The 17,817-nt window shown below is 36.5% G+C and overlaps 1 long non-coding RNA gene across 1 annotated transcript; it reads left to right on the top strand.

The window, feature by feature from the left end:
• The first annotated feature begins 1,239 nt into the window (after window positions 1–1,239).
• On the top strand, window positions 1,240–15,933 carry LOC136043764 (uncharacterized). The gene is made up of 3 exons (XR_010621712.1): window positions 1,240–1,355; window positions 4,495–4,639; window positions 15,709–15,933. It is a non-coding gene; the product is annotated as an uncharacterized LOC136043764 (long non-coding RNA).
• The last annotated feature ends 1,884 nt before the right edge of the window (window positions 15,934–17,817 follow it).

Raw genomic sequence — 17,817 nt, 5'->3', positions numbered from 1 at the left:
TGTTTGTCTTAAGTTAGGTTGGGCATTAATCCTTTTTGGTCGGCCCCTCTTCCACAATTCTTTGTTGTATTTTCCCTAATTTTGATATTAATCTAATATATTTTCATCATGTTTCGGTAGATTTCATTATGATTAACCTAACTTCATTCTTGAATGCGTACTGGCTAAAAAGGAAGTACCATTTTTCCATATATTTAACTGCAATTCTATATCCCACAGTTTCTATTTCGAGTGAATTTTCTGCTCTTCTCTAAAGGTTTTGTTGTTTTAAAATTGTAAGACTCAAAAAAACTTTCCAATGGTATGGGCAAGATTGGGCAGGTTTAGCCTAGAAACAGAGTCTGCGCTACAACTGATAAGATTTGGTCAAAGCGCGTAGGACTTCCCCTGGTAAGGCATAGGAACACCGTCTTTACGATCTGTTTCACATTTTAGATGTAATTTGGACTCAGTACTTTTTTATATATCACCACCCCTTTGAAATTTGAGTTTCTACTCGCTGACCCTTTGAAGTTTGTCTTGAAAAATTCTAAATTTTTTTTAGCGAACACACTTAAATGTATGAGTCACCTTTATACTGTATAGGCTATATGTTTTTCTCCTGCGAAGAGAAACCGTGAAAACTGCTATTGTTTGTAGCGCTAATTATGCATGGATTTGGCAAAACAATTTACCAAATTTTGAAAAAAATCTGGACCCACAATCCCATGTCCTTCTCTGTGTTAAGCACAGACGCACACTAATCTTGAACACTTTTTCACTAGTGGAGAATAGTTCCATTGAAGCCATAAATAGCAGCGTTTAAAGTCTACAATAAAGACAGTGGTTTTGGCAACTGAGTTGCTCCTATAAATCCCTACACCGTCTTTGTGATTCTAGGCTGCCAAATTTTAAGCTTGTGTATAAACCAGGGTTTTATCCTTGCGTGCCTTTATTCATCCCGTATTTTGGCATGGAACGAGAGGATTTGTTAAATTACCACTCCATTTCTAAAATTGTGGGCTTTGCACTAAAGCTAAACATATCTGTAGTCATTAATTATCCCTATGAAAACAGTGCGAACTCATTGGCAAATGAATATTACATTTTAGCACCCAGAAACATTCCGACGTTCGTGAAGCCACTCATCAGTGGGCACCTGACCAGACGACTTATACAAGCTTTTTCGGTGACAAATTTGCAATAAATTTTAATGAAAAGACACATGTTTTCATGTATTTTGGAACTTCAGTCCCAAGATGTGGATGTAGGTGAAACTGTCTTAGATGAAAAAGTGTATTATAGACTCTAAAATAGAATGAATTCATTTTCTAGATAATTCGTAGGTTTATTCAAAGAAAAATAAATGTTTGGAGGTAGGAACGAAATCTGTGGTTTATGATGTTTTGCAAGTGACGGAAGGAAATCTAATGCTTTGATACAGTGCTATTAATCAAGATGGAAAAGTGTCACTTCAAAGTTAAATTAAAATGTTACGAACTCCACCTTGTAATTTACAAACATAATGTAATAAAATTTGAGAATTTCAAGCTGTTGAAAAAAGAAGACGATGGTACTTAAAACTATGTTTGCTAGAAAGAAAGTACGTCGTCTTTGGAAGAATTTAGAAAGTTGGAATCGTAAAATGTATATTCTAGAAACTCAAGACTAAAATCACTACACAGCCAAGGCTGAATCCAGGCGGGTAGGGGTTTGACCCCCTCCTAAAAATGTTTTTCCGACTAGTAAAAATGTAACATAAATGAATGTAAACAAATTTGGTAGTTGTATGATGTATGTCCTACCTAATTTTCTTCTCCCCCAAAGAAAGTGAGGGTGTGTGATGATGTGACCCATGATGAGAATGCCACCACCTCTGCCCTACAAGGTGACAAATTCGGGCACTTCTGCGCTATCCCAGCCCTTAGGCGAAGATGTTGGGTCCTCTATCCCCATGTAAAGCCACGATGAGCAGATGGTCAGCCTTTTCGTAATTAAATAAAAAAAAACAAGTTTTTTTAAATGAAAGTAAGGAGCGACATTAAAACTTAAAACGAACAAAAATTACTCCGTATATGAAAGGGGCTTTTCCTCCTCGCCACCCCGCTCCTTACGCTAAAGTTTTTTATTGTTTTAAAAAGTAGAGTTGCGAGAAAGAATCAAACTTTAGCGCAAGGAGCGGGGTGTCGAGGAGGAAAAGCCCCTTTCATATACGGAGTAATTTTTGTTCGTTTTAAGTTTTAATGTCGCTCCTTACTTTCATTTAAAAAAACTTGTTTTTTTTTATTTAATTTCTGAAAGTTTTTGAATTAATGCATGTCTGATTTTGGCTCCCCGTACATAAATTACTAAAATGAAATTTGCATATTAATTCTTTTTTTGGCTAAATGGCTTTCTCTTAGTTTTGATCAGACGATTTTGAGAAATAAGGGGTGGGGAAGGAGGTCTAGTTGCCCTCCAATTTTTCGGTTACTCAAAAAGGCAACTAGATCTTTTAATTTTTAACGAACGTTTTTATTAGTAAAAAAAAAACGTAACTTAGAATTAACTTACGTAACAAACGTATATAACTTACGTAACTTACGTTACGTTTTATCCCAATTCTTTAAGAATGACCCCTGAATCAGAAAGGCCGTAGAATAAATAGTTGAAATTATTTAAAAATCTTTTAGCATAAAGAGCGAAGTATTTATCTCCTCCTAAATACCTCGCTCTTTATGCTAAAGTATTTTTAGAACCCTTCATATGCTTAATAATCTCTGTTCGTTTTAAGTTTTAATGCTTCTCCTTATTTTCAATTGAAAAAACTTTTTCATGTTTATATTTTCATTGTTTTTTTTTATAGTAATGCTAGAAAGTCCTGCGCCCTTTTCATTGAATTTCTCTTCCCCCATGAAATACTCCTCCAAGGAAAGATCCTCCCATATAGCCCCCTCCCCTGAACCCCACACCCAAACCAAAAAAATCCCACTGATAACGTCGGTACACTTCCCAGTAACCATTACTGTATGTAAACATTGGTCAAAGTTTGTAACTTGCAGCCCCTCCCCCAGGGACTGTGGGGGGTAAGTCATCCCCAAAGACATAGTTATTATGGTTTTTGACTATGCGGAACAAAATGGCTATCTCAAAATTTTGATTTGTTGACTTTGGGAAAAAATGAGCGTGGGAGGGGGCCTAGGTGCCCTCCAATTTTTTTGGTCACTTAAAAAGGGCACTAGAACTTTTCATTTCCGTTAGAATGAGCCCTCTTGCAACACTCTAGGACCACTTGGTCGATACGATGACCCCTGGGGAAAAAAAATAAAAAAAAACAAATAAACACGCACCCGTGATTTGTCTTCTGGCAAAAAATACGAAATTCCACATTTTTGTAGATTGGACCTTGGAATTTTTTCTATAGGGTTCTCTGATACGCTGAATTCGATGGTGTAATTTTCGTTAAGATCCTATGACTTTTAGGGGGTGTTACCCCCTATTTTCAAAAATAAGGCAAATTTTCTCAGGCTCGTAACTTTTGATAACAAAGACTAAATTTGATGAAATTTATATATTTAAAATCAGCATAAAAATCTGATTCTTTTGATATATCTTTTAGCATAGAAATTCCGTTTTTTAGAGTTTCGTTTACTATTGAGCCGGGTCGCTCCTTACTACAATTCGTTACCACGAACTGTTTGATTGTAAATTATTTGACAATCATAGATAATGATATTTTTCGAAAAGCTCGATGGTTTATTGTGTGTTTTAGCGGTAAAAAGTTTACGTTTTATGAGTCTTAGATAAATTTGTCCAGATTGGAGAATATCAAGGGGATCTTGTTCGAGGGTCCAGGACCCACCTAAAGTTTACGCACTATTAAACACGGACCCTAGTTCGATTCTATTGGGAGGGGGAGGAGGTTTGTTGAGGCCCCCTGGTTCTAAAAAAATTACAGGTTTTTTCAACATTGTTAAAATAATGCACTCTTATCAGCTTAATAAAACTTTAACATTTCAAAAGAGAATAACAGGGACTGTTGGGGGGGCGCTTTTTCGATAGTTCTAAGGGAGGGGTTTGAGACCCCTGTCCCAAAAAAATAAAACAGGTCTTTTCATCACTGTTAAAATAATATATTCCTGTTCAAGCTAAAACAGCACCATTTCAATGGTGAAATTACTGAGTTGTTAGGAGGGAAAAGGAGGGGTCCTGGCCCTAAGAAATAAAACAGGTTTTTTCCTCACTGTTAAAAAAACATATTCCTGTTCCAGCTAAAACCGTACCTATTCAAAGGGGAAATAACTGAGTTGTTGGGAACCTTGTTTGATAGTTCTGGTGGGGGGTTGAGGGCGTTAACCGTCCTAAAATAGGTTATTCATCACGATGAAAATAATATATCCTTTTTAAAAACAAAATATTTTTGCTAACTCAAAGGCGTTATGGTGAGTTTGAGAGCCCTGAGCCTCAGATTAATATTCTTTTTACAGGTTAATCATAAGTGTTTCAAGGTAAAATAACTTTTTATTTTATTTACAGCTTCCCATTGATAATCCACCTTGGATCGACCTATTTTTAACCGATTTCCTTGGCTAGGGAGCAATGCAAACGGACAGGGCTGACCAATTTTTGGTGGATTTATTTGAGCATTTCCCTGGCGAAGAACTAACCAACACCTCCTCCCGTAAGTGAAATTATTAAGACTCATAAAGAAATTTCAAAGGAGAGGGGGTGACAGGGTTATGAGAAACCTTGTTCAATGCTATTGAGAAGGGTAGTGTGCCTCTAATAATAGAGTTATAGGTCTTGCTTTCAATATAAAACAGGTTCAAATTAATTTGAGGAGGGTGATCCTTCTCGCATTTAGGATAACTCTGGGTAGGCTGTTAAAACCGAACAGAGCTTAAATAAAAAGTTAAGTTTTTTTTCAAATGAAAGTAAAGAGTGACATTAAAACGACAAAAATTTTTATATAGAAAACTGAAGCGTACAGGTCAAGATTGGAGGTAGGGGGGCAACTACCATCATTTACGGAATAATATCTGGTCCTTGAACTTCTAAGTAGTAGTAAGGGGTCTCTAAGTCCAAACGGCCAGTAATTCTATGGGGGCTTAATACTTCCAATTGGTCAGCCTTCCCCCGGATGACTATGCAAACGATCATCTCCGGGAGTTATCAGGACTTTAGGCTATTTTTCAAGCTTAATAATACTCTATTCCAGCCTAATATATTCTTCTTTACAGGATGAAATCATAAGTTTTTCAAAGGTGAAAAAATTTGGTATTAGTTTTAGGTTCACCTAACTGTACTATCACCAGCTCAAGGGCCCTACAATGATGGCACGTATATTCCTGTCCTGCCATCACCATCAGAATTTTGCGACATTCTTTGTGCTAGTATGGGGCCACAGGAAATTGAGCGGAAGGGGGTAAATTTATTTTGTGCGGGGGTGAGCCCTGTTAGTGGAGCTCCCCGATATTGATGTAAATAGTTTCCTAGCCGATATGGACCTCGACACGGAATTTTTTGGTGTTTTACCATTTGCCACCCAGTGAGGTCGAGAAGCTCCTAGAGCAACAGAGAGCGACCAGTTCCCTCAATTACCGTGAGCAGGGGGAGGAGGACGAAGTGGAAGCCGTTCACCCCTTGTACTATCAGACTTGTATCTAGCTATTTCTGCCTTGTCCAATGTTTATGTTTATAGAGCTGAAATTGGAGACCCATTAAAAACTCTTACAGTTTGTATTATCCACTCAGGTCCGATTAATGTAGTACACTCCTATATGGCAAGATTTGAGCCCTTCTGGAAAAACAGATTCGGGAGAGGGGTGGACGGGACAGTATTAAAGCATCGTTCGTGTAGAATTTGTTTTATTTAAATAAGAAATTGGGTGAAGTGTAACAGCATTATATACAAACAAAAATGCAGATACTTCATCCAGATTTACATAATTGTTTTTTCAGATCATTTTTTTCAAACTGGGTAGGGAATATTTTAGACAAGGTAGACACCTATAATGAAACGGGAAGCGGGTCAGGGTTTTTATTTACTGAAAGTTTAGATTTAAATGTAACTTTGTTTTAAGATGTGGGAGTTTGAAGGAAGGTGTAAAATATACCTTAGATTTAAGGGCTTGTGGAGGTGTACATCGCATTCGTTTCACTACGGGCCCAAAGTGCTTCAAGTTTGCAGTCCTTGTCGCAGACAAAAGGACGCTACTAAAACACTTTTGGAAGATTTAGCAGTTAACTGAGGTGGGGAGGGGGCAGAGTTGCCTAAAGTAGATTTTAAATCTTTAAAGAGGCATTATCCTGTAACACTTAAGAGGATAGATATTTTTGGGAGGGCCAATGAACATTTAAAGATTGTTGTTTAAGTTTTACAGTACGATGCTGAATTTGAAAGATAAAGATAAAAAGTGGGTAATATATTCTGTGAAGGCTTCGTCTATTGAATCGATGAAACACTGGGTATGGCTTCTTTACGAGCCTGCCACAGAGTCCGACTCAACTGGATATTTCTTTCCAATAACAAATATTAGTCAAGTTTTATGTGAGGGTAAAAACGGGGGTGTAGGGGTCAATGCTGCTAGTGTCCAATGTGTCTATCAAAATTCCACACAGTATTAAAATTAAAGCACCACTTAAGGCGCTGTATTCGTCACAGTACCAGTCTGTTGAGACGGTTTGGGTGACAACACCATCTTGCAGTTCAAGAATTTCTAGAATTTGCTCTTGCAAAGTGACACGGCAGCGTTGGACAACTAAACTCGCAACGTGTATTATCCATTGAGCTCGAATCATGTTAAAGAACATGAAGACATAGCGATATCTTATGCCCATGCGCAAAGAGCGCTATGCTAGTAATACCATGTGTTGGTAGAGGTATTTTGGACATTGGGCGGGGAAGATTGTGTGGGCTTTGGCCATAATTTCACTTATTAAAACTGCCAATAAATCAATTTTATGGCTGAACAACGTAAATTATCCAATGAGTCTATCAACAATGGATGAGTTGGCTATTAAAAATGAGGAAATTTGTTGGGTTTTTAAGGGGAAATATGTTTAGGGTAGTGGGGTAAGTCCACGACAATGATCATTTAATTAATCTAATTTTTATCAGGGGGGATAACATTCGTGGACTTTCATTAAAGTCTTGTAATTCAAAATGTTAAGCAGCAAAACTTTCTACCGGTTAAAATCCATAATGCCAACTATGATTTGAAATTCATATTACCAGCCCTGGCACGTTTTCAGAAAGGTGAAGATCTAGATGATATATGGGTAGATGGTGGCTATTTTTATTTTAATGTCATGCCCAAATCATGTGAGAAGTCAATACCCAAATCAAAAATAGTATAATCTTACAAGGTGACCAACTGACGAATGTGTATAAACCTAGCGGACATGTGTAAAACATTTTTTCACTGTTGACTGTCTCAATTCCAAAAAGAAACTGACTCGAGGTCGATAAAATAAATTTACCTTTTACTCCTTGAGGAAGTGATTAAGCGACTTCACAAAACCTGTTTGGTCAAGATTCCTCGACTTATCTGTTGTTTGTATAGGGTCTTAAGAGCATTTCTAGGTAGTGTTCAAAAGCAAATCCACAATATAATTTTGTTTTCTTTAAATTAGTATGTCAATAAATTGAGTAAATGCATTTGGCCCGCGACGTACAAGTCTCATTAAATAGTCTAAAGATCGAGAATCGTTTTTCTTTATATTATCAAGCACTCTTTGAGAGAATATTTCCCTTTGAAGTAATGACTCTTGAAAATGATCATTTAGAATCAAACATTTTTCTAATGTCATAAAATTCCGCATGATTTTTTGTTTCTCAAATCTAACCATTAACAAAGCCAAACAATGAAGATTCCTTTTATATTCTCGTCGCAAGTAAAATAGCCAACAAGAAAAATGTTTATAAAAATGGAATAGTAATAAAAGGGTTAGTCGACAATCCCTGATAATTTCTACTGCAACATTAGGTACTCTTTGTTACATTTCGCCGCTGCTATCACCCTCAACTTCCAGTAGAGTAAAAGCATTCATTACTAAAGAACATACTAGGAATAAAAACCAATATCCACAATATTGAACCTCTGAACTCTTTTCCAATACCAAGGCAAGTGGACCGTAAGTTCTAGCAAAACAAGTGTCGTTGACCCTCAAAACCTGTTTTCACTGGATTATAAAGGCCCCCGGAACCAAAACTAGACACGCAAATTTACGTCATCTACATAAGTAAACATGGGATTGTGATCAAATTCTTTTGCATTTGGGGGTTCTCTATTTGACTGGTGTGCCCTGTGGGACATTCCTACATCCCTCAGGTTTTTAAAAAAATTAACTTTTACGTGATAGACAAAGAATTCTCGAAGAAAACATTTGCATAGGTAAACAATTACGTAACAACGAAAGAAAAAAAACATTCCCTTAAGTATTACGTAACACCCACGTGTATATAATCAATAATATTGGCTCTACTACTGCTACCACCTCACTGCAGCAGCGAGCCACCTGAGGCCAAGATGACGGCATACTCTCTTCTGCCATCCCAATCTATTCAAAGTCTTTCCCTTAAATTTTTCCTTACGACATTCTCTTACCCCGACCGGGATTGACCAGCTTATCTTTGGACCCTAGATGATTGACCGATAAGGAAAATCTTTGGTAATCCTTCATCCGTAGTACTTGCCTAAGCCATCTCAAGCTTTCTCTCATTATAGTCCTAGAAAGCGTGATTGAACTACACTTTTCGCCCAGCCTACTGTGTGAGATGTGGTCAGTCAGTCGGATGCCCAAAATAATCCTTATGCAATTTCTCTTGAAACATTTAGCCAATCTACCTCTATAGCTTCCAAGATTATAATCTTGGTTCGTAGAACAAAATGTATTTTTCTAAACTGTTTTCAACTGTGAAAATACGCCCTGAGCCTTGGTTATTCTACTTTTAACATATTCACTGCGCCCACCGTCTTTAGAAACTAATAGTAAAATCTAAGTATATGAAGATGTCCACTGAATCGGTCATCGCTACCCAGCATCATCTTTTAACCTTCCCTTATTCCTAGCCTTAGCGACTTCGTCTTCTGAGCATTAATTTTCCAACTTATTCTTGCAGCCTGAGCTCGGAAAGCCTCTAAGAGTTCATTCATTTGCTAACCCTTTCACCTAAGATGCTTAAATCATCAGCATAATCTTAGTACAGGTACGTTTTACTGCCCCATTTGTTTTCTTGTTTTCTTGTTTTCCCTTTACCTTTGCTGTGCTTCATAGGACAAAGTCCATCAAAATGATCCATATGAAAAGGGATAGAGCATAACCATGCTTAACTCCTGATTTAGCAAGAAACCAGCTACTAAACTGATTTCCTACCTTATCTTAGACCTTAGATCTGCTTTTGCCACCAGAGGCACCCAGGGCATCCACGAGACTTTGCCAATCTTTCCTGAATTGGGCAGCTGTGCATATAGAGTGTCCTGCGTCCGGAGAACATAGCCCAAGTATCTTCACCTCCGGGCCCAAATGATATCTGTCACTAGAGACTGACTGGCAAGTTTACCTTAACCACATCAGTGTTGTTCTCATACATAGCACTAATAGTTTTAATGTTTTTGTCCGGTATACTATACAGGGATAAGACCTTCGCTAAAGCTCTTCTATCAGCTGAATCAAACGCTTGCTCACAATCTATGAAATTGAGGACTAATGGTATTTGATGGCTCCGACACAACTATTAATCTAAGACTGGAAGTTTGGTCGCCCCATCCTCTAATCATCGTAAAACCACACTGCTTTTCTCTAAAAACTTTATTTACAACATCTCTAAGTCTATGAAGTATCGTCATGCTAAGTAGTTTACTTCCTACAGAAACCAGGTTAATGCCTCTATAATTACCACACTCGATCTTATCATCTGTTTCATAGAAAAGTTTAATTCATAAAATCGCTAGGTACTTCCCTTTTTCAAAAATCGTATTCATAATTTTCTGTAACTTATTTCTAACCTCATAACCACCTTATTTAAGAAACTCACCTTATTTATTAACCACCTTATTATTAACCACCTTATTTAAGAAACTCATTTACCTTGTTATCAGCACATGGAGACTTAATATTTTTTAATCCTTTCAGTACTGTCACCAGTTCTTCCTCAAAGAAGATATTCCTTCACATCCTAAATGTCGCAAACTTTTTCATTCTTTTATATATTTTTTCCTGTAAATCTATCATGGTCTAGTTCACCAATTGTGGCTCCTTTCCTTTCATTAACTGGGACTAGTCCAGTTTAGCACAATATTTTAATATTATGCCGTTTGGCTGTATATTCCAGATCTTGGGCGATTTTATTCATGACCTCCACTTCACATCTCCTCAGTTTACTCCACTTTTTTCACATTCCTCTTATTTACGTATGTTCTACAACTCAAGTAATTCTTTAACGAGCATTTCCTCCTCTCTAATAAACATAAAGCATTTCCACTAATTTTCCCAGCTCTGTTTCAACTTTCTTTCCTAAGAAACCATCAGCGACTTCACAAACTATGTTCCTAAAATTATTCGATCCATCTTCTATATTGTCAAATTTTAAACTCACCAGTTTAATAATCAACTGTTCTTGGAAAGTTTCTCTCAAATTCCCATCCAACTTCTTAGCTTCCCGGAAGGTAGTTACCCTTCCCAAACTTCAGCCTTAAAATAACCTTAAACACTAGTAGAGGGTGATCTTAACTTTTAAAATAAGTTATAGCATTCCTATGTACTCTAGCATCTTGAATCAACCCTCTCAGTCTTCAGTTTAAAATAACATAGTCAATAAGGTCTGCTGTCCTACCGTCATGTAAGTGTCATGATAACCTAATGGTCATTTATGACCAAATACTGTATTGTTTATAACTAAATTGTTACCTACAAAATTGCAGAAGTCTGAAACCATTACTGTTTTCTTTTCTTACACCAAATTTACCTATCTATCCCTATTTCTACCAACCTGGGCGTTAAAATCCTCTAATAATAATAAAAAAAACATGAATTAAGTTTTTTGAGCCATCTATGCTGCGTAGGAGAACTGTCAGACAGGCAATGACAGGGGGAAAACTGTTTTGAAGCATGATGTTGTAAGTTGCCTCGTAAAATTACCTAAGTCTGAGAAACGTTCCTTCGTCTTGGGCAAGACAACGTCATTTCTGAAAGACCGCACTGTAAGTCTTTCAAATTAATGGAATGACCTGAATGTCGCAAGAACTATTTTTATTTTGTTTTGCTTGGTTTTATTGCAAGTTCGGGAATGTACTTTAGCCTACTGGGGATATATCCACCAAATTTGTCAAAAGTGGTATGAAAAAGGTTTATCAAAATAACATTTGTAACACCTTTAAATCCTTGATCTTTATCTATTGAATGAAAGCGAAAATCGTTAATTTTGATCTGCAAATGACGTCGCAGAAAATATGTATAACACCAGAATCATTCTGCCCTCGTGAAATTTTGGAATTGCATTTCATGATTGTAGCAATCACGATATTCAGACTGATTACTATCTGTTTGAGTTGGATGAATTTTCAAAATTATTGTGAGCTTAAGACACAGGTTAGGGTTCTCATTCACACCCAAGCATCATTTATAAATGTCACCATCAATTCGCCGAAAATGGTATCGAACGGTATACAAGTCTTAATGAGCCTGTGCTCGCACACTATGACATGATTTGTGTTTTGGTCCTTTAAGACCGTCCTTTTTATTGGAATTTCAAATTTTTTTGTTCAAATTTCGGCCACGCTAATCCAAAACACAGTGTGCTGAGTAAAATTAATTTTTCAATAGACCCAAAAATTAAAAAACACATTTTATGGCTTCAAACAGTTATTTTTCCAAAACAAGGTTTCCTTTTTTGCATCTATGATCCAGCACCACGAATTTTTACATAAAAAGCACTAATTTCCAACTGTTTAAAAAAAATACTTCCTAATATCTTAGGAATCGACTAAGATAAGAGAAAACCATATAAACTAATCGATAGAACGTTTTTAATTTAAGACGGATAGCGGATTTGCCAGATACGTCCTTTTGTTCAATTAATTAAATTGAGATAAAAGAAGGATAAAAACTTCTCACATTATTATCATACGTTTCGCAGTAACGAACTGTAAGTAAAGAGTGATGCGGCTCAATAGTAGCCGAAACTGTAAAAAATAGAGTTTTGATAATAATAGATACATCGAAAGAATCGAATTTTGATCCTAAATCGAAATATATAAAATTAATGAAGTTTAATGTTACCCGTTAAAAACTACGAGCCTGAGGCATTTGCCTAATTTTGAAAAAGAGGGGGGAAAACACCCCTAAGAAATCAAGTGATGTTAATGAAAATCATACCATGAGATTTAGAATATCAGAGAACCCTACTGTAGAGGTTTCAAGCTCCTATATACGAAAAGGTGGAATTTTGAATTTTTTGCCAGAAGCAAGATCACGGATGTGTGTTTATTTGTTTTTTTTTCAGGGGTAATTATATCGAACCAGTGATCCTAGAAGATCGGGAGAGGGCTCATTTGATTGAAAATCAAAAGCTCTAGTGCCCTTTTTAAGGGACGAACAATATTGTAGGGCAGCTAACCCCCATCCCATCCCTTTTCTTACCCAAAATTATCCGATGAAAACTTTGAGATATCTATTTTCTTCAGCATGGTCGAAAGATCAAAAACAATGTACTTTGAGGATGAGTTGACCCCCACAGTCCCCGGGGGAAGGGCTGCAAATTATGGACTTTGTCCATTACTTACTTGTAGTATTAGCTATTGGGAAGCATAAAGTTATTTTCAGGGGGGTTTCCTGGTATGGGTGCTTACGTGTGAGAATCTTTCCATGGAGGAGTTCTCGTGAAGAAGGGAATTTTCCGTGGGAGGGGAGCTGAATTTCCCAGCATTAATCAAAAGACATCAGAAATTAAATATAAGAAAACAAGTTTCAACTGAAAGTAAGAAGTAACATTAAAAATTAAAAATAACAAAAATTAATACGTATACGAGGGGATTTCCCTAAAGTGTTTCGCTAAAGTGTTTTTTGAATTTGTAAAAACTCATTATTGTAATTATGCGGTCCTTGTGCATCAGGAGTCATTCTTAAATAATTGGAACGAAAAGTCAAACTTAGCGCAAAGAGTGAGGTTCCGAGGAGGGGGCAACCCCTTCATATAAGTAATAATCGCTGTTCGTCTTAATTTTTAATGTTGCTCCTTACTCTCAGTTGAAAAACTTTTTTTTATTTAATTTGTAAAAGGTACGATAGAGTCTAATACTTTGGAAAAGACAAAAAAGGCCATATTGGAACACGACACTTGCTCTTTCGTGTTTGCGTCTTTTTTCCAAAACGGAAACATCTTTTTTCCTTTTGTCCCAGTTAATAACAGGAAAGAAGCCATGATTAGTGAACTAAACCGTGATAGATTTACAGGAAAAAAATAATTAAAAGAACGAAAAAGTGAAACAGAAAAAATTGAAAAAGAAAACACTGACGTTGTTCTTTAATAAATCTTAACTGACTCTTTTATTTACACCACCAGCAACTGTATCCCTTTGTTATTAATGTGTATTAGTCAATCTCCTAGACTGACTTCATTCAAACGGTTTTGAATGGCTTTGAAGGTGGAAGCCTTCAAAGCTATTCCCTTGGTCCACATACATAGTATTTGTGTATCCCTCGTTAAAAATCAAATTAATCCTCAGTGGGAAATAGGTCCCTTGCTGGGAACCGTACATACGAAATAAAATATTAAGTGTTCTGGCTAGTGAGATGTCGCTTTTTCATTTTTTCGAAGAACTAGAATGATTCATCATTCCAGTGGACCAAATCCTTTCTTGGCATGTCAAAGTCCCAGCATTCTAAGACAGCTGAAACAGAATATTGTTCAACGCAATCTTCACTGACATCAAGTTCAAGCATTTGCAGAAGTATTTCACAGGTTGCTGAAGCAGACTAAAATGTGTGATTGTCGTATAAATCAGCACTACGTTAAATGCAATTGGATTTGTCTTGTTTAGTGTCCTCAGCCTTTCAGCTGAAACATACGTCGCAATAGCCTATTACTTAAAGCAAGTAATTAGTGCAAATGTTTTAACTTGAGCAGGGAAGTCTAACATCTAACATCTTTGAAGCCAGTGATTCGGGCTTCGTCATTTGAATTAGAAAGCCTTTTTGTGGAAAGTAGTTTTCCCTGACTTTTCTGTTTTAGCACTGAGCCTTTCATGCAATACCTAATTTCCCGTTAAACATATTTATATCTTTTTTTTTTTATTTTGAGTTTCTTTTTTACGTTGCGGAGTCCATCTACCTTATTCGTTGCCAGAAAAGTCATATCGCACTTAAAAATTACTTGAGAAGTATTAAAAAAAAAAAATGCATCCATATTTCAGAAAGTATATAAAATGACTATTCAAAAATGGAAGGAAGATTGAAATACATCTATTCACATAGTAGTTTCTGAGGTACTTCTGTATTAGCCAGTACACACCACAAACACAATGACAGGTGACAGAATGCATTGGCTTGCATTATTTGGGCTATATATTTGCACATTAAGGGTGTGGGGGTTAATATTAGGCTAGATTAAGTTACTTTACTAGCACCCCACCCCCTAATATGCAAATATATAGCTTAAAAGTTATTACTACATAAAGTAAAGTATTATAATTTCAAAAACTTTGGTAGGCTGTATTTCGTTATGTTAACCTAACTTCACTTCTCGAGTGTGTACTGGCCAATACGGAAAAAACGTTTCAGATTACAGATATAGTTTCTTGTTAAAGAAAAATAAACATTAAACCGTCAAAAAAGAAAGCACAGCACCCGGAAAGAATAAGGGCATCGCATATTTTCTTAAAAACTACCTTAGAAATTTAGAAAGATTCTTCAGGTGGGTTTCTTCTGGGATTTGAATAGTCATTACTTTTTAAATGAACTCCCGAATTGCGCTTCTAGTGGGTTTGCGTAGATTTCCGGCTACTTACATATCGTATAGAGATAAATAGTTGTTATTTTTCCTCAAAACTTTTTTAAACGGGCAAAAAATCATAACACCCTTCCCCTCAAAAATATCCCCAGACAAATCTGTATTTTCACACCCAACAACTCCCCCTGGTAGATCGATCTCAACTTCTTAGCTTCACTGTTCCAAAAACAGGTTATACAGTAATTCAACAATGTTTCTTGTCTCAACCTTAATTTCACGCTTCAGTAACATTATGGAAACATAAGCTGCGTTCTTTTGTTTTTGGTAGAATTATGTCTAAAATATGGTGATCAGGCAATGGCAGTGCTAACCAGTCAAATGAAATATGCATAAATAATGCAAGGTACGAGCTTCGTACTACCAATCTGTCCAGATTAATTATCAAATGAGACCCCCCCCCCAATTACGAACTTGTCTTAATAAATTTACTAAAGACGGAAACTGTTCCAAGCACGAACCTTTCCCTGAACCCCAGAGCCCCGTGCTAATCCTTGGGTAAATTTCTGATCACGCTAAAAACTTGACAGTGTTCAACTTTTCAGACTTTAGGCAAACGCATCACAACCAAGGATTCTTTACGTTTTAGTGTCTTTACGCTTTTAAGATTCGATACAGTTAAAACTACGAAAACAATTGTTGCACTGTCACCCACCTGTTTTGAATAGTAGTCCGGCGCCGAATAAAGCGAAGATTCTTTTCATTCTGCATTTTTAGCTGGATTAAGCGTTTTTTTTTTGCAGGACATTCAAAATTGATTGCTTGTCACTGCAAGATATTCGGCTTTTGATACCTGTCGCACCTAGTTAGAATTTTAGCGCGTGAGAAACTACATTGCAAGAAACCAGTGTTTCAAAGAATCAGTTAATTTGAAGGAAAGACGACTTTTTATCAACTTGCTAAACGTAAACTGGTTAAAATTCCCGGATCCCTTTTATATAAAAAGCTTTGAGTACAAGAATGTCATAGACTGATTTATGAACGTTATGTATAGCTTTGCTTACTTATAAGAGTCCAACTCGAAGCTTGTAAATATGTTGTTTGTAAATATAGCTTTTTTTTACTGGAATGTGAAGCCAACCTTGAAATTAAAATGAGTCATCTCAGGAAAAACTATTAGTTGAAAAAAAACATATTTGCAAATATCTTATAAATACCCAATTGAAAGTATTGGAAACGGCCGGAAAGGTTGATGAAGACCTGATTTCAACCTTCATCAGCAGGTCGTATACAAAAGTTAGTTTTTATAAGGTATTTTTACCTTTTTTTGCTTACAGGCATGCACGAAATATGTTCTTGGAACCTTCTGAAGGCATAATCAACCTCACAAGACAAAAAAACGGGTCAGTAGCCAAAAAAAAAATAATAAAAGCGAAAAATAAAGACAAGGACAGGCAGGAATATATATCAGATTTTGAAAAAGCAAGAAGGTAGGCAGAACAAAACATTTGAATATTCGTCACCAGAATTACTCTTTCTGCTACTCTACTCCTTTTGCCAGCCTTCATGTATAGTATCTGTCTTTCTCTGTATATCTTTTCTCTCTCCTCATTTTGTTTCTTTCTTTCTAAATATACATAAGGTGTCATCTTTGAAATAACAGCTCTCTCAGCTTTCTCAAAATCAACAACAATTCTAATCAGCCCTCAATAACCTATCCTTATCACGACAAACCTTATAAAGTTTGACCAGTTATCAAAGTTGTAAAAAAAAACAACTCTGAAACCTCCTCAAACCTATAGTCAGTGTATCGACGAATGGGTTATTCTCATTAAAGTTAAAATTTCATTAAAACTACAATCCACACTAGTGGACTGTCCTTTTATGAAATAGTACTAAAAACTGGGGAAAGAGTTTCATCTACGACTTCAAGATTTATGTAGACAAGGGTACTCTTGAAAGTTTTAGCCTTGGAGTTCTTCCAATTTTGTAGCGCTACTTGTCGAATATATCTGAAAATGTCAGAGCTACAAGCTGCGTTGTATCAATCAACTGATTATCTTTCGTGGTCACCGCTTGGCAGTCACTTACACACTGTCAACTGTGCACAGCACACAAACAAGCTGAAAGAAACTTGGAAAATAGCAAGCCTCGAAGCACAGTGGTCGAAGGTCACCACGAGTGAGTTCAGTCACATAGCAGTTAAACGGCTTAACAGCAAGCCAGTCCTTGTTTTGTTATTCAAGGCTAGGATTTATATAATTGACGCTTGCTAGCACATCCAGGCATCTTCAAAGATTGAAACTAATTCTTCAAGACTGTGCACAATCAAAAAATACAATAGGTTTTTGGGTTGATTAGACTTCTGCAATATGCTCCTAGAACTGTAAGGGATTGACTTCAAGGTGAAGAAATGGTGCACGTAGAAATTTACAACTTCGTGGATCTCTGCATCTGTAAAGTCCACTATACCAGTGACCACACAAGCAGTTTCAGACATCAAAGGTGATTAATTGACCCAGTTCAAGTTGGCCCTGTCTAGCGGACTAATCGTTTGTAATCAAAATGAATAATACAATTGTATAAATGAAATCAAAAATTTTTTGTGTCGGCAATCAAAGAGAATAATACAATTATTAGGCTACCAAGTTTTTAAGTATATTTAGATAATTTATACTTATCTTAGATAATTAGGAGCCGTTCGGATATTTCGTTAGGAATGGGGGTCATTATCAAACTCTATAAGTTGAGCCAGAGTTCTAAATGAGTGCCAAGAGAAAATATGGGGGAAGGGAACGGGAAGCGTTGGATGATTTGCCCCCAACCACGCATTGCAATCCCGGCCGAAGTCATTGAATCAGGATATCAGTACCTACGCAACACAGACCATGGGTCGGCATGCGAAAAGCTTT

The sequence above is a fragment of the Artemia franciscana genome, unplaced genomic scaffold, assembly GCF_032884065.1.
Source record: "Artemia franciscana unplaced genomic scaffold, ASM3288406v1 Scaffold_941, whole genome shotgun sequence".
In the NCBI taxonomy this organism is placed as follows: Eukaryota; Metazoa; Arthropoda; class Branchiopoda; order Anostraca; family Artemiidae; genus Artemia; species Artemia franciscana.
Note: the sequence above shows the minus strand (reverse complement) of the source record. Positions and strands in the feature narration are given on the sequence as shown.